Here is a 24,543-nt window from a genome sequence, read left to right as displayed (position 1 = left end):
AAGCAGGGTTCAACACAACTAGCCAGAAGCTAAAATCTCATCGGAGCACAAAAGGCTTCATTAGAGCATAAAAAACCAATTCAGAGCATAAGATCAGCACAAAAGCTAAAATCAAAGCTAGGTCCTCCAGAAGGAGGCAAACGGCTCAACTCAACTAGCAATAGCTCCAAATAACACATCTCACCCTCTTGAATGAAAGGAAACCCGAAAGACAAAATCCCCCCCCCTAGATAGAGGAAACTAGAAATCCCAAAATCTCTCCTCCTTGTTGACAAGTGAACTTATCAAGCACAGACAGGGGTAGAAAGAAACCCTGAAAGGGAAATGTGCCCTTGGGCCATTTCTAAGTATTTTGGTGATTGAGTGCCAACACAAGTGCTTAAGTGAAAATCTATGCCAATTGATGGACAAAGCGAAAATCAAGTCTAAAGGTATGTTTCTAGACTTAGTACATTGTTTTGAGAACTAATGTATTGTGTCTAAGTGCTGGAAACAGGAGAAATCAATTTGGAGAAGACTTGGCTCGTTCAGCCAAACTCTGCTCAGTCTGGGTGCACCGGACTGTCCGGTGGTGCACCGGACAGTGTCTGGTGCGCCAGGCTGGCTCTGGTGAACTTGTGTTCTCAGGACTTCGACGGTGGTGTACGACTATAAATCATCGGACTGTCCAGTGGTGCACTGGACTGTCCGGTGAGCCAACGGTCGGCCGGGCCAACGGTCGGCCGCGCGATCTGCGCGGGACACGTGGCCGAGCCAACGGCTAGAATGGGGCACCGGACTGTCCGGTGTGCACCAGTCAGTGTCTGGTGCGCCAACGGCTCTCAATCTGCAACGGTCGACTTCGCCAAATAAGGAAAGAAATCCGCACCGGACAGTGTCCGGTGGTGCACCGGACTGTCCGGTGCGCCAGGCAACTGAAGGCAAGAATTTCCTTCCTGGAATGCTCTCAACGGCTCCTAGCTGCCTTGGGGCTATAAAAGGACCCCTAGGCGCATGGAGGAGTACACCAAGCATTCTCTAAGCATTCCTAAGCACCAAGACTTCGATTCCGTGCATTTGATTCTTTGTGATAGCATCTAGAGCTCTATTTGAGTTGTGAACTCGTCGGGTTGTGTTGTGAGCTCTTGTTGCGACTTGTGTGCGTGTTGTCGCTCTAATTTTGTGTCTTGTGTGCGTTGCTCATCCCTCCCTTACTCCGTGCTTCTTTGTGAACATCAAAGTGTAAGGGCGAGAGATTCCAAGTTGTGGAGATTCCTCGCGAGCAGGATAAAGTAAACAAAGCAAAACACCGTGGTATTCAAGTGGGTCTTTGGACCGCTTGAGAGGGGTTGATTGCAACCCTCGTCCATTGGGACGCCACAACGTGGAGTAGGCAAGTTTTGTACTTGGCCGAACCACGGGATAAACCACTGTGTCTATCTGTGTTGATCCTCTTGTGGTTGTTGTGTTTTGCAAGAACTCCTCTCTAGTCACTTGGCCTTATTGTGCTAACACTTAATCAAGTTTTTGTGGCTTTAAGTTTAAGTTTTTACAGGATCACCTATTCACCCCCCCCTCTAGGTGCTCTCAATTGGTATCGGAGCCATTCTCTTCACGAAGGGACTAACCGCCCGAAGAGATGGATCCTAAGGGTAAGGGGATTGTGATCAATGATAAGGAGAAGGAGTCTTTCGTCAACGAGCCAAAGGATGACAAGCCTACCGACTCGGGCTCGGGCCACAAACGTAAAGATGGGAAGAAGAAGAAGACAAGGTGCATCAAGGAAATCGTCTACTACGAAGACAGCGACGAGTCCTCTTCTTCCCAAAAGGACGATGACAACGACTACGAGAAAAAGAAGACGGTTAACTCAAACTTCTCTTTCGATTATTCTCGTATTCCGTATAGTTCAAATGCACATTTGCTTTCCATTCCTTTTGGCAAGCCTCCACACTTTGATGGGGAGGACTACGGATTTTGGAGTCACAAAATGCGTAGTCACTTGTTCTCTCTCCATCCAAGCATATGGGAGATTGTAGAGAGTGGAATGAAATTTGATAGCTCGGATAGTCCCATGTTTATAAATGAACAAATCCATAAAAATGCACAAGCTACTACTGTCCTTTTAGCATCTTTGTGCAGGGAAGAGTACAATAAGGTGAGCGGCTTGGACAATGCCAAGCAGATCTGGGACACCCTCAGGATCTCACATGAGGGGAACGACGTCATCATGCTCACCAAGATGGAGTTGGTGGAGGGCGAGCTTGGGAGATTTGCAATGATAAGGGGAGAGGAGCCAACCCAAACATACAACCGGCTCAAGACCCTCATCAACAAAATAAGGAGCTACGGAAGCACGCGATGGACGGACCATGACGTCGTTCACCTAATGCTAAGGTCTTTTACTGTCCTTGATCCACATCTTGTGAACAATATTCGTGAAAATCCTAGGTACACCAAGATGTCACCCGAAGAAGTACTTGGGAAGTTTGTAAGCGGGAGAATGATGATCAAGGAGGCGAGATACGTGGACGACGCGTTGAATGGTCCAATCCATGAGCCTCAACCAGTTGCTCTCAAGGCAACGAGTAGCAAGGAGGCGCTACCTAGCAAGGTGGCGCAAGTTGAGGCGGTGGGACTAAATGAGGAAGAGATGGCCCTCATCATCAAGCGCTTCAAGACGGTGCTAAAGGGCCGCAAGGAGCATCCCAAGAAGAACAAGATGAAGGGAAAGCGCTCCTGCTTCAAGTGCGGTAAGATTGGTCATTTTATCGCTAATTGTCCCAATAATAATAGTGACCAGGAACAAGAGAAGAAAGGGGAAAAGAAGAAGAAGTACAAGAAGGCTAAGGGCGAGGCACATCTTAGCAAGGAGTGGGATTCGGATTGCTCTTCATCCGACGACGAAGGACTTGCCGCCTCAGCCTTCGACAAATCATCCCTCTTCCCCAACGAGCGTCACACATGCCTCATGACGAAGGAGAAGAAGGTATGTACTCGAAACAATACCACTTATGCTTCTTCAAGTGATGATGAGTCTAGTGATGATGATGAAATAGATTACTCTAGTTTGTTCAAGGGATTGGATAGAACTAAAATAGATAAGATTAATGAATTGATTGATGCCTTGAATGAGAAGGATAGACTTTTAGAAAAACAGGAGGATCTTTTGTACGAAGAACATGATAAATTTATAGAGGCACAAAAATCTCATGCTTTAGAAGTTAAAAGAAATGAAATGCTTTCTTGTGAACTATCTACTTGCCATGAGACAATTTCTAGTTTAAAAGATGTTAACAATGATTTAAATGCTAAACTAGAAGTAGCAAATAGATCTAACTCTTGTGTAGAACATGTTGTGATTTGCACTAGGTGTAAAGATTTTAATGTTGATGCTTGTAGTGAACACCTAGTGTCTATTGCAAAGTTAAATGATGAAGTGGCTAGTCTTAATGCCCAACTTAAGACTAGCAAAAATGAATTTGATAAACTAAAATTTGCGAGGGATGCCTACACGATTGGTAGACACCCCTCAATTAAGGATGGGCTTGGCTTCAAGAGGGAAGCCAAGAACTTAACTAGTCATAAAGCTCCAATTCCCGCCAAGGAGAAAGGGAAGGCCTCTATGACTAATAGTGTTCAAAAGAACCATGCCTTCATTTATGGTGATAGAAAATTTTCTAGAAATGCGTAATGGACCTGTGCTTATGATTCATATGCTATGACTGCCTCTAGTTCCCATGTTGTGCATGATAGAGATATGCCTAGGAAAAATATTCATCATATGCCTAGAAAGAATATTGTTGATGTTCCTAGGAAAGTAATTAATGAACCTTCTACAATTTTTCATACTTGCAATGCTTCCTTTGCTATTTGTAGAAAGGATAAGAAGGTAATTGCTAGGAAATTAGGGGCAAGATGCAAGGGAGATAAAACTTGCATTTGGGTCCCTAAGACCATTGTCACTAACCTTGTAGGACCCAACAAGAGTTGGGAACCTAAGTCCCAAGCCTAAATTTGCCTTGCAGGTTTATGCATCCGGGGGTACATGCTGGATTATCGACAACGGATGCACAAACCACATGACGATTCAATAATATTCGGTGATGGGAACCAAGGCAAGGTGAAAGGGTTAGGAAAATTTGCTATTTCATCCGAGCACTCTATTTCTAATGTGTTCTTAGTTGAGTCACTTGGATATAATTTGTTATCTGTTAGTCAATTATGCAATATGGGATATAATTGTTTATTCACAAATGTAGATGTGTCTGTCTTTAGAAGGTGTGATGGTTCACTAGCTTTTATGGGTACACTAGACGACAAACTTTATTTAGTTGATTTTGCAAAAGAGGAGGCTGGTCTAGATGCATGCTTAATTGCTAAGACTTGCATGGGCTGGCTGTGGCATCACCGTTTAGCACATGTGGGGATGAAGAACCTTCACAAGCTTCTAAAGGGAGAACACGTGATAGGTCTAACTAATGTGCATTTCGAAAAAGATAGACCTTGTGCAGCTTGTCAAGCAGGTAAACAGGTGGGAAGCTCTCATCATCCCAAAAATGTGATGACCACATCAAGACCTTTGGAGATGCTTCATATGGACCTCTTCGGACCCATCGCCTATCTAAGCATAGGAGGAAGTAAGTATGGTCTTGTTATAGTTGATGATTTTTCCCGCTTCACTTGGGTATTCTTTTTGCAGGATAAATCTGAAACCCAAGGGACCCTCAAGCGCTTCCTCAGGAGAGCTCAAAATGAGTTTGAGCTCAAGGTGAAGAAGATAAGGAGCGACAACGGGTCCGAGTTCAAGAATCTTCAAGTGGAGGAGTACCTTGAGGAGGAAGGGATCAAGAACGAGTTCTCCGCTCCCTACACACCACAGCAAAATGGTGTGGTAGAGAGGAAGAACAGGACGCTCATAGACATGGCGAGGACGATGCTTGGAGAGTTCAAGACCCCCGAGCGATTTTGGTCGGAAGCCGTCAACATGGCTTGCCACGCCATCAACCGGGTCTACCTTCACCGCCTCCTCAAGAAGACTTCGTATGAGATTCTAACCGGTAACAAACCCAATGTTTCGTATTTCCGAGTTTTTGGGAGTAAATGCTACATTCTAGTAAAGAAGGGTAGGAATTCCAAATTTGCTCCCAAAGCTGTAGAAGGGTTTTATTAGGTTATGACTCAAATACAAAGGCGTATAGAGTCTTTAAACAAATCATCGGGTTTGGTTGAAGTCTCTAGCGACGTTGTATTTGATGAGACTAATGGCTCTCCAAGAGAGCAAGTTGTTGACCTTGATGATGTAGATGAAGAAGACGTTCCGACGGCCGCAATACGCACCATGGCGATTGGAGATGTGCGACCACTGGAACAAAAGGAGCAGATCAACCTTCTTCCTCAACAATGGTGCATCCTCCCACCCAAGATGACGAATAGGTACCTCAAGTGGAGGCGTGTGATCAGGGGGGAGCACAGGATGTCCAAGTTGAAGAGGAAGAAGCACCTCAGGCACCTCCAACCCAAGTTCGAGCGACGATTCAAAGGAATCATCCCGTCGACCAAATTTTGGGTGACATTAGCAAGGGAGTAACTACTCGTTCAAGATTAGTCAATTTTTGTGAGCATTACTCCTTTATCTCTTCTATTGAGCCTTTCAGGGTAGAAGAGGCCTTGCTAGATCCGGACTGGGTGTTGGCCATGCAGGAAGAGCTCAATAATTTCAAGCGTAATGAAGTTTCGACACTGGTGCCACGTCCCAAGCAAAATGTTGTGGGAACCAAGTGGGTGTTCCGCAACAAACAGGACGAGCACGGGGTGGTGACAAGGAACAAGGCTCGACTTGTGGCAAAAGGTTATGCCCAAGTCGCAGGTTTGGACTTTGAGGAGACTTTTGCTCCTGTGGCTAGGCTAGAGTCCATTCGTATTTTGCTAGCATATGCCGCTCACCATTCTTTCAGGTTGTTCCAAATGGATGTGAAGAGAGCTTTCCTCAACGGGCCAATCAAGGAGGACGTGTACGTGGAGCAACCCCCTGGCTTCGAGGATGAACGGTACCCCGACCACGTATGTAAGCTCTCTAAGGCGCTCTATGGACTTAAGCAAGCCCCAAGAGCATGGTATGAATGCCTTAGAGACTTTTTAATTGCTAATGCTTTCAAGGTTGGGAAAGCCGATCCGACTTTATTCACTAAGACTTGTGATGGTGATTTGTTTGTGTGCCAAATTTATGTCGATGACATAATATTTGGTTCTACTAATCAAAAGTCTTGTGAAGAGTTTAGCAGGGTGATGACACAGAAATTCGAGATGTCGATGATGGGCGAGTTGAACTACTTCCTTGGGTTCCAAGTGAAGTAACTCAAGGACGACACCTTCATCTCCCAAACGAAGTACCGACGGGCATGTTGACCTCAACAAAGGAGGTAAGTCCGTTGATCAAAAGGCATATCGGTCAATGATAGGGTCTTTACTTTATTTATATGCTAGTAGACCGGATATTATGCTTAGTGTATGCATGTGTGTTAGATTTCAATCCGATCCAAGGGAGTGTCACTTAGTGGCCGTGAAGCGAATTCTTAGATATTTAGTCGCTACGTCTTGCTTCGGGGTCTGGTATCCAAAGGGGTCTAACTTTGACTTGATTGGATATTCAGACTTCGACTATGCTGGATGTAAGGTCGATAGGAAGAGTACATCGGGGACGTGCCAATTCTTAGGAAGGTCCCTGGTGTCATGGAATTCTAAGAAACAAACTTCCGTTGCCCTATCCACCGCTGAGGCCGAGTATGTTGCCGCAGGACAGTGTTGCGCACAACTACTTTGGATGAGGCAAACCCTTCGGGACTTTGGCTACAATCTGAGCAAACTCCCACTCCTATGTGATAATGAGAGTGCTATCCGCATAGCGGACAATCCTGTCGAGCACAGCCGCACAAAGCACATTGACATCCGGCATCACTTTTTGAGAGACCACCAGCAAAAGGGAGATATCAAAGTGTTCTATATTAGCACCAAGAACCAGCTAGTCGATATCTTTACCAAGCCTTTAGATGAGAAGACCTTTTGCAGGCTACGTAGTGAGCTAAATGTCTTAGATTCGCGGAAATTGGATTGATTTATAGCATACATGTGTTTATGCCTTTGATCATGTTCCTTATGCATTTTGTTGTTTACTTATGGTGCTCAAGTTGTACAAGCACTCCCCGGACCTCACAAGTCCATTTGCAAGTGATGCACACATTTAGGGGGAGACGTGCTACAACTTGACCCCTTGAGACTAACCGTGTGCTTGAGTTTGCTTGATTTAGTCTCAAAGGAGGTTTGAAAGGGAAAAGGTGGACTTGGACCATGAAAGACTTCCACTGCACTCCGATGAGAGGGTAACTTATTCCAAGTTCATCTCATGAACTCTTATTGCCTTTATACTCTTATTTGAAGATTTTGGTGAGGCAATGGGGTTAAGGGGCCAAGATTGATCCCATTTTGGTGCTTGATGCCAAAGGGGGAGAAAATACAGCCAAAGTAATAAATGGATCAGCTATCACTTGAGAAATTTTGAAAATAGTAGAATAGAGCTTTTGGTTTGTCAAAACTTTCTTATTGTCTCTCTTGTCAAAAGTTGGCCTCTTGTGGGGAGAATGGTTGATTATGGGAAAAAGGGGGAGTTTTTGAAATCCTTGATCAATTTCTCTTGGAACAACTCTCTTTATGTCTCTACAAGTGTGTTTGACTTAGAGATAGGAAATTGAGGTTGATTTGCAAAAACAAAACCAAGTGGTGGCAAAGAATGATCCATATATGCCAATTTTGAATCAAAACAATTTTGAGTTTTCATTTGTATTGATGTTGCACTTCTTTTAGTTGCTTTTTGTTGTGTTGGCATAAATCACCAAAAAGGGGGAGATTGAAAGGGAAATGTGCCCTTGGGCCATTTCTAAGTATTTTGGTGATTGAGTGCCAACACAAGTGCTTAAGTGAAAATCTATGCCATTTGATGGACAAAGCGAAAATCAAGTCTAAAGGTATGTTTCTAGACTTAGTACATTGTTTTGAGAACTAATGTATTGTGTCTAAGTGCTGGAAACAGGAGAAATCAATTTGGAGAAGACTTGGCTCGTTCAGCCAAACTCTGCTCAGTCTAGGTGCACCGGACTGTCCGGTGGTGCACCGGACAGTGTCCGGTGCGCTAGGCTGGCTCTTGTGAACTTGCTGTTCTCGGGACTTCGACGGCGGTGTACGGCTATAAATCACCGGACTGTCCGGTGGTGCACCGGACTGTCCGGTGAGCCAACGGTCGGGCGGGCCAACGGTCGACCGCGCGATCTGCGCGGGACACGTGGCCGAGCCAACGACTAGAAGGGGGCACCGGACTGTCCGGTGCGCCAATGGCTCTCAATCTGCAACGGTCGGCTTCGCCAAATAAGGAAAGAAATCTGCACCGGACAGTGTCCGGTGGTGCACCGGACTGTCCGGTGCGCCAGGCAACTGAAGGCAAGAATTGCCTTCCTAGAATGCTCTCAACGGCTCCTAGCTGCCTTGGGGGCTATAAAAGGGACCCCTAGGCGCATGGAGGAGTACACCAAGCATTCTCTAAGCATTCCTAAGCACCAAGACTTTGATTCCGCGCATTTGATTCTTTGTGATAGCATCTAGAGCTCTATTTGAGTTGTGAACTCGTCGGGTTGTGTTGTGAGCTCTTGTTGCGACTTGTGTGCGTGTTGTCGCTCTGATTTTGTGTCTTGTGTGCGTTGCTCATCCCTCCCTTACTCCGTGCTTCTTTGTGAACATCAAAGTGTAAGGGCGAGAGATTCCAAGTTGTGGAGATTCCTCGCGAGCGGGATAAAGTAAACAAAGCAAAACGCCGTGGTATTCAAGTGGGTCTTTGGACCGCTTGAGAGGGGTTGATTGCAACCCTCGTCCGTTGGGACGCCACAACGTGGAGTAGGCAAGTTTTGTACTTGGCCGAACCACAGGATAAACCACTGTGTCTATCTGTGTTGATCCTCTTGTGGTTGTTGTGTTTTGCAAGAACTCCTCTCTAGCCACTTGGCCTTATTGTGCTAACACTTAATCAAGTTTTTGTGGCTTTAAGTTTAAGTTTTTACAGGATCACCTATTCACCCCCCCTCTAGGTGCTCTCAAACCCCCCCTTGACAAGAGAACCTCCCCTGAGAAAAAACAGAAATGCAACAGAGAGTATGAAATAGAGAAAATGCATGAGCTTCAGGAGTATACCAGTTAGAGTGTAAAAAATTCTCTAAGTGGTGCTGTGCGAAGTGTGCAGCAATAAATGCACGTGCTAGCAGATGCTCAAACTGGGCATATGCACAAGATATGTGAAGTGTAAGTATTTTGATTCAGTTTTAAGCAATTTCAAAGAGGTGTTCACCATAAAGACAACACTAAGCATATAGTAAGCAGAAAATCAACTAAGTGCCAGTCACAAGTGAACAAGGTGAACTACCCCAAACAGTGATCACTCATCAAGCTAGAAACATATCTGAAATAGATACCATTTGAAATTTTCAAGGTTTATTGGATTTTACAGCGGATTCCAAATTTCATTGAAAAGCATGTGAGTGCGAGAGGTTGTAAGCATTGTCTAACTTTTCAACCGGGTCTAGCCTATGCAGACAAGCAATTAGAAGCTAAAAACAACGGTTTTGATCATCCACTACACTTGTCGGGGACCATAATTAGGGGTACCCTCAAGACGCCTAATTCTCAGCTGGTAACCCCCATCAGCATAAAGCTGCAGAGGCCTGATGGGTGCGATTAAGTCAGGGATCAGTCCATACGAGCGACTCGATCACGCCTCGCCCGAGCCTAGCCTCGGGCAAGGGCAGCCAACCCCGAAGGGTTTCTGTCTCGCCCGAGGCCCCCCTTTTAACGGCGGACACATCTCCGGCTCGCCCGAGGCCTTGCCTTCGCTAAGAAGCAGCCCTGACTAAATCGCCGCGCCGACCGACCGAGTCGCAGGAGCATTTAACGCAAAGGTGGCCTGACACCTTTATCCTGACACGCGCCCTCCGGCAGAGTCGAAGTGACCACCGTCACTTCGCCGCTCCACTGACTGGTCTGACAGAAGGACAGCGCCGCCTACGCCACTCCGACTGCAGTGCCACTTGACAGAGTGAGACTAACAGGCAGTCAGGCCTTGCCAAAGGCGCCATAGGAAGCTCCGCCCGACCCAGGGCTCGGACTCGGGCTCAGCCCCGGAAGACGGCGAACTCCGCTCCGCCCGACCCAGGGCTCGGACTCGGGCTAAAGCCCCGGAAGACGGCGAACTCCGCTCCGCCCGACCCAGGGCTCGGACTCGGGCTAAAGCCCCGGAAGACGGCGAACTCCGCTCCGCCCGACCCAGGGCTCGGACTCGGGCTAAGGCCCCGGAAGACGGCGAACTCCGCTCCGCGCGACCCAGGGCTCGGACTCGGGCTAAGGCCCCGGAAGACGGCGAACTCCGCTCCGCCCGACCCAGGGCTCGGACTCAGGCTAAGGCCCCGGAAGACGGCGAACTCCGCTCCGCCCGACCCAGGGCTCGGACTCGGGCTCAGCCCCAGAAGACGACGAACTCCGCTTCGCCCGACCCCAGGGCTCGGACTCCGCCCTGGCCTCTGCCGAACAACCTCCGCCTCGCCCGACCCAGGAGCTCGGGCTCGGCCTCAGCCATGGAAGACAGACTCGACCTCGGCTTCGGAGGAGCCTCCATGTCGCCCGACCTAAGGCACAGGCCCGCCACGTCCACAGGAAGCGCCATCATCACTCTACCCCGAGCCGACACGGGCCACAGAGAACAAGACCGGTGTCCCATCTGGCTAGCTCCGCCAGATAGGCAATGATGGCGCCCCGCTAGCCCTGTGACGACGGCGGCTCTCAGCTCCCTTACGGAAGCAGGGGGACGTTAGCAAGGACTCAACCGCTCCGACAGCTGTCCCTCCGCCAGGCTCCATTGCTCCTCCGACAGCCACGACATCACACCAGCAGGGTGCCAAGATCTCTCTGGCTGCCACATTAGCATGTACTTAGGGCGCTAGCTCTCCCCTGCTAGACACGTAGCACTCTGCTACACCCCCATTGTACACCTGGATCCTCTCCTTACGCCTATAAAAGGAAGGACCAGGGCCTTCTTAGAGAAGGTTGGCCGCGCGGGGACGAGGACAGGGCAGGCGCTCTCTTGGGGCCGCTCGCTTCCCTCACCCGCGTGGACGCTTGTAACCCCCTACTGCAAGCGCACCCGACCTGGGCGCGGGACGAACACGAAGGCCGCGGGATTTCCACCTCTCTCACGCCCGTCTCCGGCCACCTCGCTTCCCCCCTTCGCGCTCGCCCACGCGCTCGACCCATCTGGGCTGGGGCACGCGGCACACTCACTCGTCGGCCTGAGGGACCCCCCGGTCTCGAGACGCCGACAGTTGGCGCGCCAGGTAGGGGGCACGCTGCGTGTTGACGAGCAGTTTCCCGTCAAGCTCCAGATGGGCAGTCTCCAACAACCTCTCCAACCTGGGACGATGCTCCGTTTCAGGAGTCTGGAGTTCATGTCCCTCAACGACAGCTACGACATGATACTCCTTCCACCGTCGTGCGACAACGACAATGGCGGCCGACAACCCGCCCGCCGGCGGCGGAATCGACGACATCTTCCCCGCATGGTTGAAGAATGACATTCGAGCTCGCCCCGTCCTCTCCCCCGCCAACGGAGGAGGAGGCGGGGCAACCAAGGCCAAGCGGGAGGCCGCGCTTCGTCGGCTGTCGAGCGAATCGACGTCCCCAGCGCCCCAACGGGGGGCGCGTCGGGCGTCGACTTCGCGTTTGAGACGAAGGCGAGAGCCGTCCCCCCGCGACACGCCAATCCCGAGCAAGTGGACGACGCCAGCGCGCTCGCGGAGGGCCTGCAGGACGTCGCCCTCGTACCTAAGACGACGACGCAATCAGTCCCCGACGTGACTATGTCGCTCCTCGTCGATCAAAAGGTACTGACTGATTCCCATCCTACGTCATTTCGACTCGGCCTCAACCCGCCTAGCGACCTCGCTTTGGTGGGCGCTCTCGTTGAGGCGAGTGCAACCCCTCTGGGGTTTCGTATGTGGTCGCCTTGGGACCGATTGACGGACGTCTCGGCCTACGGACCCTCTGGGTCCGAGGAAGATGACAATCCCATCATCTGTCGGGATTTCTCTAGGTTTGGCAACCCTAGTGCCATGCGGGACTTTATGACCGCATGTGACTACTGCCTCTCCGACTGTTCCGACGGTAGCCGCAGCCTTGAAGACGAGGACTGCGGCCCGAGCCGCGAATGTTTCCACGTCGAGCTAGGGGATCCCTCCAAAGGCAACCACCTCGGCACGCCGGAGGATGGTGATCTCCCTAGGCCGGTGCCTCGCGCCGACATCCCGCGGGAGCTAGCTGTGGTCCCCGTTCCGGCGGGGGGTCACAACCCACAGCTCGAGCAAGTCCGCGGGGCGCAGGCCAGGCTCGACGAGAGAGCAGGAGCGCTCGAGTCGATCCGCCGGGACGTCGGGCAGGTATGGGCGGGCCAGCCCCCGGCCGGAGAAATACGTCACCTGCCCCAGGGTTTCCAGCACCGCGTTGCCAACGACGTCAGGGTCAGGCCGCCACCCGCATCCAGCGAGGTCGGTCAGAACCAGGCAGCCGCGACGATGCTCCTCCGCGCGATGCCGGAGCCGTCAACCACCGAGGGTCGGCGAATCCAGGGAGAGCTCAAGAATCTTCTGGAAGGCGCTGCGGCCCGACGGGCCGAGAGCTCTGCCTCCCGAAGGCAGGGATACCCCTCGGAACCTCATGCCGCGACTTCCCGATTCATGCGGGAAGCCTCGGTCTACACCGGGCGCACGCGCAACACCGCGCCTGCGGCCCCGGGCCACCTCGGCAACGAGCACCATCGTCGCGACCGTCGGGCTCACCTCGACGAAAGGGTGCGCCGAGGCTACCACCCCAGGCGTGGGGGACACTACGACAGCGGGGAGGATCGGAGTCCCTCGCCCGAACCACCCGGTCCGCAGGCCTTCAGTCGGGCCATTCGACGGACGCCGTTCCCGGCCCGGTTCCGACCCCCGACTACTATTACGAAGTACTCGGGGGAAACGAGACCGGAACTGTGGCTCGCAGACTACCGCCTGGCATGCCAACTGGGCGGAACGGACGACGACAACCTCATCATCCGCAACCTCCCCCTGTTCCTCTCCGACACTGCTCGCGCCTGGTTGGAGCACCTGCCTCCGGGGCAGATCTCCAACTGGGATGATTTAGTCCAAGCCTTCGCCGGCAATTTCCAGGGCACGTACGTGCGCCCCGGGAATTCCTGGGACCTCCGAAGCTGCCGGCAACAGCTGGGAGAGTCTCTTCGGGACTACATCCGGCGATTCTCGAAGCAGCGCACCGAGCTGCCCAACATCACCGACTCAGATGTCATCGGCACGTTCCTTGCCGACACCACCTGCCGCGACCTGGTGAGCAAGTTGGGTCGCAAGAACCCCACCAGGGCGAGCGAGCTGATGGACATCGCCACCAAGTTCGCCTCTGGCCAGGAGGCGGTCGAGGCCATTTTCCGAAAGGACAAGCAGCCCCAGGGCCGCCCGTCGGAAGAGGCCCCCGAGGCGTCTACTCCGCGCGGCGCCAAGAAGAAAGGCAAGAAGAAGTCGCAAGCGAAACGCGACGCCGCCGACGCGGACCTTGTCGCCGCCGCCGAGTACAAGAACCCTCGGAAGCCCCCCCGGAGGTGCTAACCTCTTCGACAAGATGCTCAAGGAGCCGTGCCCCTACCATCAGGGGCCCGTCAAGCACACCCTCGAGGAGTGCGTCATGCTTCGGTGCCACTTCCACAAGGCCGGGCCACCCGCAGAGGGTGGCAGGGCCCGCGACGACGACAAAAGGGAAGACCACCAAGCAGGAGAGTTCCCTGAGGTCCGCGACTGCTTCATGATCTACGGAGGGCATGCGGCGAATGCCTCGGCTCGGCATCGCAAGCAAGAGCGCCGGGAGGTCTGCTCGGTGAAGGTGGCGGCGCCAGTCTGCCTGGACTGGTCCGACAAGCCCATCACCTTTGGCCAAGCCGACCACCCCGACCACGTGCCGAGCCTGGGGAAATACCCGCTCGTCGTCGACCCCATCGTCGGCAACGTCAGGCTCACCAAGGTCCTGATGGATGGGGGCAGCTGCCTCAACATCATCTACGCCGAGACCCTCAGGCTCCCGCGCGTCGATCTGTCCTCCGTCCGAGCAGGCGCTGCGCCCTTCCACGGGATCATTCCTGGGAAGCGCGTCCAGCCCCTCGGACGGCTCGACCTTCCCGTCTGCTTCGGAACGCCCTCCAACTTCCGAAGGAAGATTTTGACGTTCGAGGTGGTCGGGTTCCGAGGAACCTACCACGCGGTGCTGGGGAGGCCATGCTACGCGAAGTTCATGGCCGTCCCCAACTACACCTACCTGAAGCTCAAGATACCGGGCCCCAACGGGGTCATCACCGTCGGCCCCACGTACAAACACGCGTTCGAATGCGACGTGGAGTGCGTGGAGTACGCCGAGGCCCTCGCCGAGTCCGTGGCCCTCATCGCCGACATGGAGAACCTCTCCAAAGAGGTGCCGGACGTGAAGCGACATGCCGGCAACTTCGAGCCAGCGGAGATGGTTAAGGCCGTCCCTCTCGACCCCAGTGGCGACACCTCCAAGCAGATCCGGATCGGTTCCGAGCTCGACCCCAAGTAAGAAGCAGTGCTCGGCAACTTTCTCCGCGCGAACGCCGACGTTTTCGCGAGGAGTCCCTCGAGCATGCCCGGCTTACCAAGGGATGTTGCCGAGCACTCGCCGGATATTCGGGCAGGAGCCCGACCCGTCAAATGGCCTCTGCGCGGATGACACCCGGGGGCTGCGCACACCCCCGGGAAAGGCTGCTTGTCATCGTCGACGTTCTGGAGCCCGAAACGCACAAGTTGGCCGGCGGTCAAGGGGAGGTCTACAGCAACGCTCGGAACGTCCGACAGCTACGTCGTGTCTACCCTTAAGACGTTTTCAAGCTGTTCGTACACCTCGCTCCCGCGCAAGTCTCAGTCATCAAGGAAGGGCCGGCCTCGCCTCGGCAGAGCCCGACCCTCCCTCGGGGGCTAAAAAGGGGGAACCTCCCTGCGTAAAGACTGGGTGTACCTCTCCGCGTCCAAAATTTTCGATCAAAAAAAGGCTTTTTTGCGTTCTCCCGGCTATATCAGAAGCAGGGCCCCAAGGAGCAAACGTGGGTGCATGTAAGTGGCAAGGCCGACTGGGCCGAGGGATTCCTATACCTCCGGGTTAAGGACACCCTCACTCGTCACCCGCCACGAAGAATGACCCCTGCTCGGGAAGCCACCCTGTTATTGATGAACAAAGTCGGACACGCAAAATAAAAGGAAGAGTACGACTCCATGCAATAGAAGCAAAGTGTTCAGGCCTCGGCGGCCACAGGAGGACGCGCGCACATCCAACAGAAACTGGTCCAACAAGAGTTAGGCGTCGCCTTGGGAAGGAGTCGTGCCTTCAGCTCCGTCTCCGCCTTCGGTGAGGTCCATCTCGGCTTCCGGCGACGGCGCAGGGGGGAGGATTTCCGCCTCAAAGGTCGCCAGCACTACGCTCGGACCCGCGGCGACCGTGTCGAGTCACTGGATTTCCGCCAGGGCAGCTTCGTCTTCATCAGGAAGACAATACCCCTCGCTAACCCGCTCCAGGTCCACGACGTAGTGGGAAGCGAGCACGGCGAAGGCCCGCCTGACGCCGTGGTGTAGCGCCTCGTGGAGCCTGCCGCGCGCGTGATCGCCTAAGGCTTGAAGGTGGCTTTGAGGGGAGCTTCCTGAGGGGACGTCGCCGGAGCCAAGGGCCCGATAAACGTCCGAGATGGCTTTGGACATGGCCGTGAAGTCGGCTTCCCTCTGCTCGGCCGCCCCGGCAAGCGCCTCGGCAAGCGCCTTGGCGGACTCCTCGAGGGCGGACTCGAGCTCTGCGAACAACCAGAAGAAAAACCTCAAACACAAGCAGAGGAAACAAACAAGAGCAAGAACCAAGGATGGTCAAGGCTTACCCCCGGCCCGGGCGCGCTGCTCCGAGGTCGCGGCCTGGGCCGCGGCTAAGTCGGCCGCGAGGGCGTCGACCCGGCTTTCGGCCTCGGCAGCCCGGCCCCGAGATCGGTCCCGCTCCTCGACGACCTGGACGAGCTCCGACCGTTGCCGTTGCACCTCTGCGCGCGCCGCGGTCGCCTCCATGCGCGCCGCTGCCGCCTCGGCTCTCAGGTCAGCGCAGAGCAACTGGAGGTCCGCTACCTCAGCACCCTGCTGGGAAAGGCGCGCAGTGGCCCTGGCAAGCGAGATCCTCAGGGACCGCAACGAGCCCCAGACATCGACTTCGCGGCGGATGAACGACGACTTGGCGGCGCTCCGACCCGACAGATCCTGAGGGAAGGAAGCGGGGCGTCACGAAAAACGCCTCGGTCACAGAAGAAAAACAAAGGTATGCCCGAAACCGTTACCTGGAGGAGCTTGGGGACGTCCCCGCAGAAAGCCTCCAGCAACGACCGGAGCGACCCCACCGTTGCTTCGGCACGCTCGCGGAGCTCGTCCCAGGACTGGTCCTCCCGTTCATCATCGAGAACGAAGACGGGGTCCGAGGCCTCACGGGTCCAGAACTGGAGCAACTGGCGCTGGACCTCGGGGCTCCGCCGCACAGCGACGAGGCCGTCGCCCGGCAGGACGAATCGAGCCTCCCCACCCGCCTCTTCCGAGGCACCAGGCGCCGACACATCAACCGACTCGGCGTCGACAGCCACCGGACGCTCCTCAACCGGGACGGCGGCGACTTCGGTAGCGACAGGCGCCGGCATGGCCGGCACCACCGGTGGGCTCAGGACCACGTCGGCGTCAGCCGCCTCTCCTATCGCAATGGCCGCCTCGGCAGAGGAGCCGGCCTCGGGAACCTGCTCCACGGCGACCGGCGCCGTCTGAGCCCCCTGAGGTGGAATGCCGTGCGAGAGGGTCGATTGAACGGCAAGGCCCGAAGCGGCGCTGGCCGCACAAGCCGGCGTCTTCTTAAGTGCCTTCCGGGGTGCCAGGTCGGTCAGCCCATGGCTTCGCTTGCTGAGGAGAAAAGAAAAATCACGGCCGAGACCTATGAATAGGAAGCCAAGACAAAGACATTCCGAGGTGCTTACCCACTTCGGGCCATGATCCACCGCGCCTGGGGGGAGGTTTCTTGGATCCCGGCTCCCGAAACAGCTGCCGAGGTCCGCCTCGCCGGCAACTTCGGTGCCACCTTTGCTTTGGACGCCCGGGGAGCAGATGGCCCAGGCACGGTCGCGATGACTCGAGGGTCACTCCCATGCGCTGCCGGTACGAGCGGCGGCCCCTGGGGAGCAGACGCCCTGACCTGGCCCCCCGCAGCCACCTCAGCTCCTCCAGCCGAGGGGTCAGGTGTCCTCTCGGGTCGTCCCCGTGCCTCGGGCCGGGACCCCGACACCCCAACTCCGGGGACTGACGGTGTCGGCCCGCTCGGGGGCTGGCTCGACGGCTCCTGGCCACACCCCAGGCCGGGGCTGAGGCCGAGACGGGCGGCCATGTCGTCCTCCTCCTCATCATCGTTGTCATCATCGTCGTCGGGTGTCTCCGGCGACGGCTCCCTTGGGAGTCCTTCCCTCTCCTGCTGGCGACGGCGTTTCTCCAAGGCGTCCCGAGCCCGCCTCCGCTCGTGGGCCCGGGCCTTCTCCGCGTCCTTCTTCTTCTTCTTCTCTTCCGCGGTGACCCGCCGCGCTGCTCGGTCCACCGCGTCCTCCGGGACCCGTGGCAGGGAGGGCTTGTGCCACCCCACCTCCTAAAGAAGGGGGGAAAGAAACCCAATCGTAAGAGCCAGGAGCAACCCGATGTATGAAGAAGGAAGGAGCGAACACTCACCAGAGTCACGCACCCCTGGTCGAGGCGCATCCGAAGCTGGGAGAAGGCGTGGGAGTCCGGCTTCCCCATCGCAGCCGACACCCGCCATTGGAGGGCGTCGAAGGGAAGAGGATCAGGGGACATCCGCGAGCCCTCCCAGTCGGCCTCCGGGGTCATCTCCCAAAGCGACAGCCGCCGCTCCGCCAAGGGAAGCACCCTCCGATGGTGGATGGCGGCAATCACTCCCGCAGCGGTGAGTCCCCCTTCCCGCAACGCCTCCAAGGCCTGGAGGAGTGGCTCGAGGTTCTTCTGCCTCTCGTGCGGGGTCCTGTGGCGCCAGGCGTCGGTGGCAGCGGAGATTACTCGCTGGGAGAACGGCGGGAGCAACTCGCCGTCGCTCTGGAGGTAGAATCACCGGCGCTGCCACCCCTTGTTCGAGGACGCAAGGATGGCGGGAATATACAGCGACGCCCGCGACTGCCTCAGCAGAAGGGTACAGCCGCCGGCCCGCACCGCTGCACGGACTTTCCTCTCCCCCGTCGGCGAGGCGAAAAGCTCCGCGCAAAAGAAATGGGTCCACAAATCCCAATGGGGGGCGATCCCCAAGTACCCCTCACACACCGCAACGAAGATGGCGGCCTGCGAGATGGAGTTGGGGGTGAGGTTATGCAACTCCACCCCATAGTGGTACAGGATCGCCCGCATGAAGCGGCCCGCCGGCGCGTCGAATCCCCGCTCGTGGAAGGAGACAAAGCTCACGATGTACCCCGGCGGTGGGGACGGAGCGGCTTCACCCGCGGGAGGAATCCATTCCGGTCGCTGCTTATCGGTGAGGGGACGGAGCAAACCCTCGCCGACCAGATCTTCCAGGTCGCTCGCCGTCACCGTGGAAAGGGGCCATGGATCACGCGGCGGAATGATGGTCACCCGCTCAGCCATCACCAAGCTAAAGGGGATGGCGGCGCGAAGGGCAGGAAGGGCGGTTCTCTCTTCTCTGGCTAGATCTCTCGGGTTGCGAAAACCTAAGGGGCAGGCAGGAAGCGGAGCAAAGAACCATCGCCGGACCCTCTCCGGGGTATATAAAGACCAAGGCGAAGACGGTTCCAACGTTCCGCCCGGACCGGACGCGGGATTCAAAAACGCGAAGCGAAACGGCTGCTCCTCGAACGGCTCGCGCACGCGCAACGGCAACCCCGCCAACTACTCGCCCCGTCGCATTAACTCCGCGACTGGACAGGCGGCACTTCTGGCAGGAGCAACGGGCGACGCTTCGCCTTCGCCGAAACAACCGCGCCGAAAAAGGTACGCCGTATCGTTCGGTTTCGTATCCTTTTCCCTTTTTCCTCTTTTCTCTATCTCTTGCGACAGGGACCGGGAAAGGGGGATACCCCGAAAAGGATCCTTCCCCGTGAAGGAACCAGGCTCCGAGCCTCCTTACTGATCAGAGGTTCGAAGGCTGGCCCCCCGAAGGGTTCAACAGCCGCCTCAGATCGCGTGGGCCCAACACCCACTACTGGTCAGAGGTTCGAAGGCCGGCCCCCCGAAGGGTTCCACGGCCGCCTCAGGCTACTCGGGCTCCGCGCCCATTACTGATCAGGGGTTCGAAGGCTGGCCCCCGAAGGGTTCACAGTCGCCTCAGACGCCGAGTGAGGGATGACCAGGGGTACGTTCGATACATAACCAAGGTTCGGGCTGCGCTCCCGAGGTACCCTAGGACATTTCCGAGACCAGCGGGAGCGATCTTGTAACGGAATCCCATCGGAGGGAGGCATCGAGCCCTCGGACCCCGTCGCTAGGGGACCGGGTCCGGCAGATCACCCGCAGGTACTTTTGGGCGTGCCTCTGGGCCCCTAGCCGACCCCCAACGAACGGGGCACGGGCGTCCACTCGGATTACCCGCTTGCAGCTCACCGGAGACACCATGTTCGGTGCCCATCGAGGGTAACATGGCGCTCTCCCCCCCTCCTCCTTGCGGAAAGGCGACGTAGGGGCGTATGTAAAAAAGCCGAGTCTGTCCCTGATCGCCCTCTCGCTCTGTGCAGAGGCTCGGGGGCTGCTCTCGCAAACCCGGCTCCGGCCAAACCGTTGACAGCGTCAACATACCAGCCCGAGAACTTGGGCCCCGACCGTTCACCCGGGCTACGGCCTGCTCGCATGAGGGAACAACCAGACCAGCCGAAGCATTACGCAAGGCATTAAGACCTCGAAGGAGTGAAACCACTCCTCCGAGGCCTCGGGGGCTACACCCGGCGGGTGCGCTCGCGCGCACCCACCGGAACAAAATGCAACCGAGAAAGGCTGGTCCCCTTGCAAAAAAGTGCGACGAAAGCCTCCAAGCGAGTGCTAACACTCCCTTCGAGGCTCGGGGGCTACTGTCGGGGACCATAATTAGGGGTACCCTCAAGACGCCTAATTCTCAGCTGGTAACCCCCATCAGCATAAAGCTGCAGAGGCCTGATGGGTGCGATTAAGTCAGGGATCAGTCCATACGAGCGACTCGATCACGCCTCACCCGAGCCTAGCCTCGGGCAAGGGCAGCCGACCCCGAAGGGTTTCCGTCTCGCCCGAGGCCCCCCTTTTAACGGCGGACACATCTCCGGCTCGCCCGAGGCCTTGCCTTCGCTAAGAAGCAGCCCTGACTAAATCACCGCGCCGACCGACCGAGTCGCAGGAGCATTTAACGCAAAGGTGGCCTGACACCTTTATCCTGACACGTGCCCTCCAGCAGAGTCGAAGTGACCACCGTCACTTCGCCGCTCCACTGACTGGTCTGACAGAAGGACAGCGCTGCCTGCGCCACTCCGACTGCAGTGCCACTTGACAGAGTGAGACTGACAGGCAGTCAGGCCTTGCCAAAGGCGCCATAGGAAGCTCCGCCCGACCCAGGGCTCGGACTCGGGCTCAGCCCCGGAAGACGGCGAACTCCGCTCCGCCCGACCCAGGGCTCGGACTCGGGCTAAAGCCCCGGAAGACGGCGAACTCCGCTCCGCCCGACCCAGGGCTCGGACTCGGGCTAAAGCCCCGGAAGACGGCGAACTCCGCTCCGCCCGACCCAGGGCTCGGACTCGGGCTAAGGCCCCGGAAGACGGCGAACTCCGCTCCGCCCGACCCAGGGCTCGGACTCGGGCTAAGGCCCCGGAAGACGGCGAACTCCGCTCCGCCCGACCCAGGGCTCGGACTCAGGCTAAGGCCCCGAAAGACGGCGAACTCCGCTCCACCCGACCCAGGGCTCGGACTCGGGCTCAGCCCCAGAAGACGACGAACTCCGCTTTGCCCGACCCCAGGGCTCGGACTCCGCCCTGGCCTCTGCCGAACAACCTCTGCCTCGCCCGACCCAGGAGCTCGGGCTCGGCCTCGGCCATGGAAGACAGACTCGACCTCGGCTTCGGAGGAGCCTCCACGTCGCCCGACCTAAGGCACAGGCCCGCCACGTCCACAGGAAGCGCCATCATCACTCTACCCCGAGCCGACACGGGCCACAGAGAACAAGACCGGTGTCCCATCTGGCTAGCTCCGCCAGATAGGCAATGATGGAGCCCCGCTAGCCCTGTGACGACGGCGGCTCTCAGCTCCCTTACGGAAGCAGGGGGACGTCAGGAAGGACTCAACCGCTCCGACAGCTGTCCCTCCGCCAGGCTCCATTGCTCCTCCGACAGCCACGACATCACACCAGCAGGGTGCCAAGATCTCTCCGGCTGCCACATTGGCATGTACTTAGGGCGCTAGCTCTCCCCTGCTAGACACGTAGCACTCTGCTACACCCCCATTGTACACCTGGATCCTCTCCTTACGCCTATAAAAGGAAGAACCAGGGCCTTCTTAGAGAAGGTTGGCCGCGCGGGGACGAGGACGGGGCAGGCGCTCTCTTGGGGCCGCTCGCTTCCCTCACCCGCGTGGACGCTTGTAACCCCCTACTGCAAGCGCACCCGACCTGGGCGCGGGACGAACACGAAGGCCGCGTGATTTCCACCTCTCTCACGCCCGTCTCCGGCCACCTCGCTTCCCCCCTTCGCGCTCGCCCACGCGCTCGACCCATCTGGGCTGGGGCACGCGGCACACTCACTCGTCGGCCTGAGGGACCGCCCGGTCTCGAGACGCCGACAACACTGCTCAAGTTCATCCAAAAGTGCAAATGGAAGCAGTCTCGATACAGTGATGTGGTGACAAATACAAACCCATCTCGATCTTTCTGATTATCACTTATCTTGATTTTGAATTTTTAGCACGATATGAATAAATCAGGACAAGTGAATGACTCAAGGCATGAGACATAGCCACCTAGCATACTAGTAATAGCAAAAAGGATTTCAACACATCCTACACATGCTAGGTGCCAATCTTAATGGTGAACAATTTTAGATTGAGCAAGTAATAGTCAAGTTCATAATTATGAAAACAGCTTAGCTCAACAATACTGTATCAATATGAGCAAAAAGAGCCTAAGCATGCCATAGCATTATCATGTACACAAAGAACATACTACTAGGAGTAGAATCACATTCTACTAGTTATACAATGAAACTCAATATGACATGCAGATATAATACAAAAGTGAAAGCAGAAAATAAGAAGAAAAGACCAAAAGGGAGCCCTCTAATAAAAAGGGAAACAAACACCCAATTCCCCTCACAAATGTCAATGTGCTATTTGAAATGTCAGCAAGCTGGCGAGTGGTATCAATATAGCGCAATTCGATGTCGCCTTTCTCATAATGATCATGAAGAAAGTGAAAGCAAACATCAATGTGCTTGGTCCTCGAATGCAGCACATGATTCTTAGCAACACTTATGGCACTCGTGCTATCACAAAGCTGAGGCACATGATGAAAATCCAAGCCAAAATCCCGTAAGGTAGCCATCATCCAAAGTAACTGTAAACAATAGCTAGCGGCAGCAACATACTCGGCCTCTGTGGTAGACAGGGCAACACTAGACTGTTTTCGAGAAGACCATGAAACTAACAAAGTACCCAAAAACTGACAAGTCCTAGAAGTAGACTTGCGCTCCAAAAGGCAACCCACAAAATCAGCATCAGAATAACAACACAAGGACAGAACGGACGATGAGGAGTACCACAAACCAAACTCAGGAGTGAAACGTAGGTACCTCATAATCTGTTTCACAACCTTTCTGTGAGATGTGCGTGGGGAAGCCTGGAAACATAAACACACTGCAAAGTGTATGTCCGACCTCATCACAGTCAAATACAAGAGAGAGCCAATCATGCTCCTGTACTCCTTTTGGTCCACGGGTTTGCCATCCTCAAGAGTGTCAAGTGTCGTCGAGGTGGACATGGGCGTTGAAAGAGGCTTGCCCTCGCCCATATCAAACTTCTTCAGGACATCCTTTGTATACTTGCCTTGATGCACAAAGGTCCCGTCTTGAGTCTGCTTGATTTGCAACCTAAGAAAGGAATTCAGCTCGCCCATCATGCTCATCTCAAATTCCCTGCTCATAAGATCTGAAAATCTAGACACAAGAGCATTAGAAGAACTACCAAAGATGATATCATCCACGTAAATCTGGACTAAAAGGGTGTCATTATTATGCTTGAGGAGAAAAGGAGTTTTGTCCACAGAGCCCATTTTAAAACCCTTAGAAAGCAGAAAAGATTTTAAATGCTCATACTAGGCTCTAGGGGCTTGTTTCAAACCATACAAAGCTTTTTTAGAGTTCAAAAATGTGGTTTGCAAACTTGAAACTCTCAAAACCAGGGGGTTGCCTAACATATAGCTCTTCCTCTATATATCCATTCAAAAAGGCACTTTTGACATCCATTTGGAAAAGCTTAAAACCCTTTGAAGCAGCAAAGATTAAAAGGATCCTAATGGCCTCTAAACAGACAACAGGGCAAAGGTCTCCTCAAAATCAATTCCCTTTTTTAGCAATACCCTTGGGCAACCAACCTTGCCTTGTTTCTCACTACCAAACCATCCTCACTCTGTTTGTTTTTGAAAACCCATTTTGTACCGATGGGATGGCAGTTAGAAGGAGGTGGCATCAAAACCCAAACCTGATTTCTTTCAAAATTTTCAAGCTCCTCATGCATAGCATTAACCCAGTTAGGATCAGATGAAGCATGTCCAACATCTCAGAGCTCAAAAGTAGCAACAAAAGCTGAGTGAGAAAATGAGAAATGTGTTGTGACCTAGAGCGAGTGACTCGCTCGTGAAGCTCCCCGATCATCTGCTGAGGTGGGTGACGGTGCTGAATATGTTGTGGAGCCTCCCTTGAGGAAGTGGCCTCCCCCTCAACAGCAGCTTCAACTCCTCTAGTCTCAGCAGCAGCTGGCTCGAGCAGACCCCAAGTGGTGGAAGGAGTGGGGTCGGGTCCGTCAACCGTAGTAGTGGAAGCAGGCTCGACTAGGGTGGCCAGTGGAGTTGGCTTGAGAGCAACCCAATCGACATCGTTGTGCTCCTCCTCCACAAAGATGGTCTGTCCCATCTGATCTGGACCTATAGGCTCAAAGACAGGGGATGGACAAGGTGCAGTCTCATTGAATGTAACCTCATAAGTCTCCATAATGCGGTTAGTCTCTAGGTTAAGAACATGATAAGCATGAGAATGTAATGCATAACCCAGAAAACCCCATCAGAAGACCGGGACTCAAACTTGTCCAAATTACCATGTTTCAGCACAAAGCGTCTGCAGCTAAATACCCTGAAATG

The sequence above is a fragment of the Zea mays genome, chromosome 7 (assembly GCF_902167145.1).
Source record: "Zea mays cultivar B73 chromosome 7, Zm-B73-REFERENCE-NAM-5.0, whole genome shotgun sequence".
In the NCBI taxonomy this organism is placed as follows: domain Eukaryota; kingdom Viridiplantae; phylum Streptophyta; class Magnoliopsida; order Poales; family Poaceae; genus Zea; species Zea mays.
The sequence above is the reverse complement of the archived record's forward strand: the minus strand, read 5'-3'. Positions refer to the sequence as shown.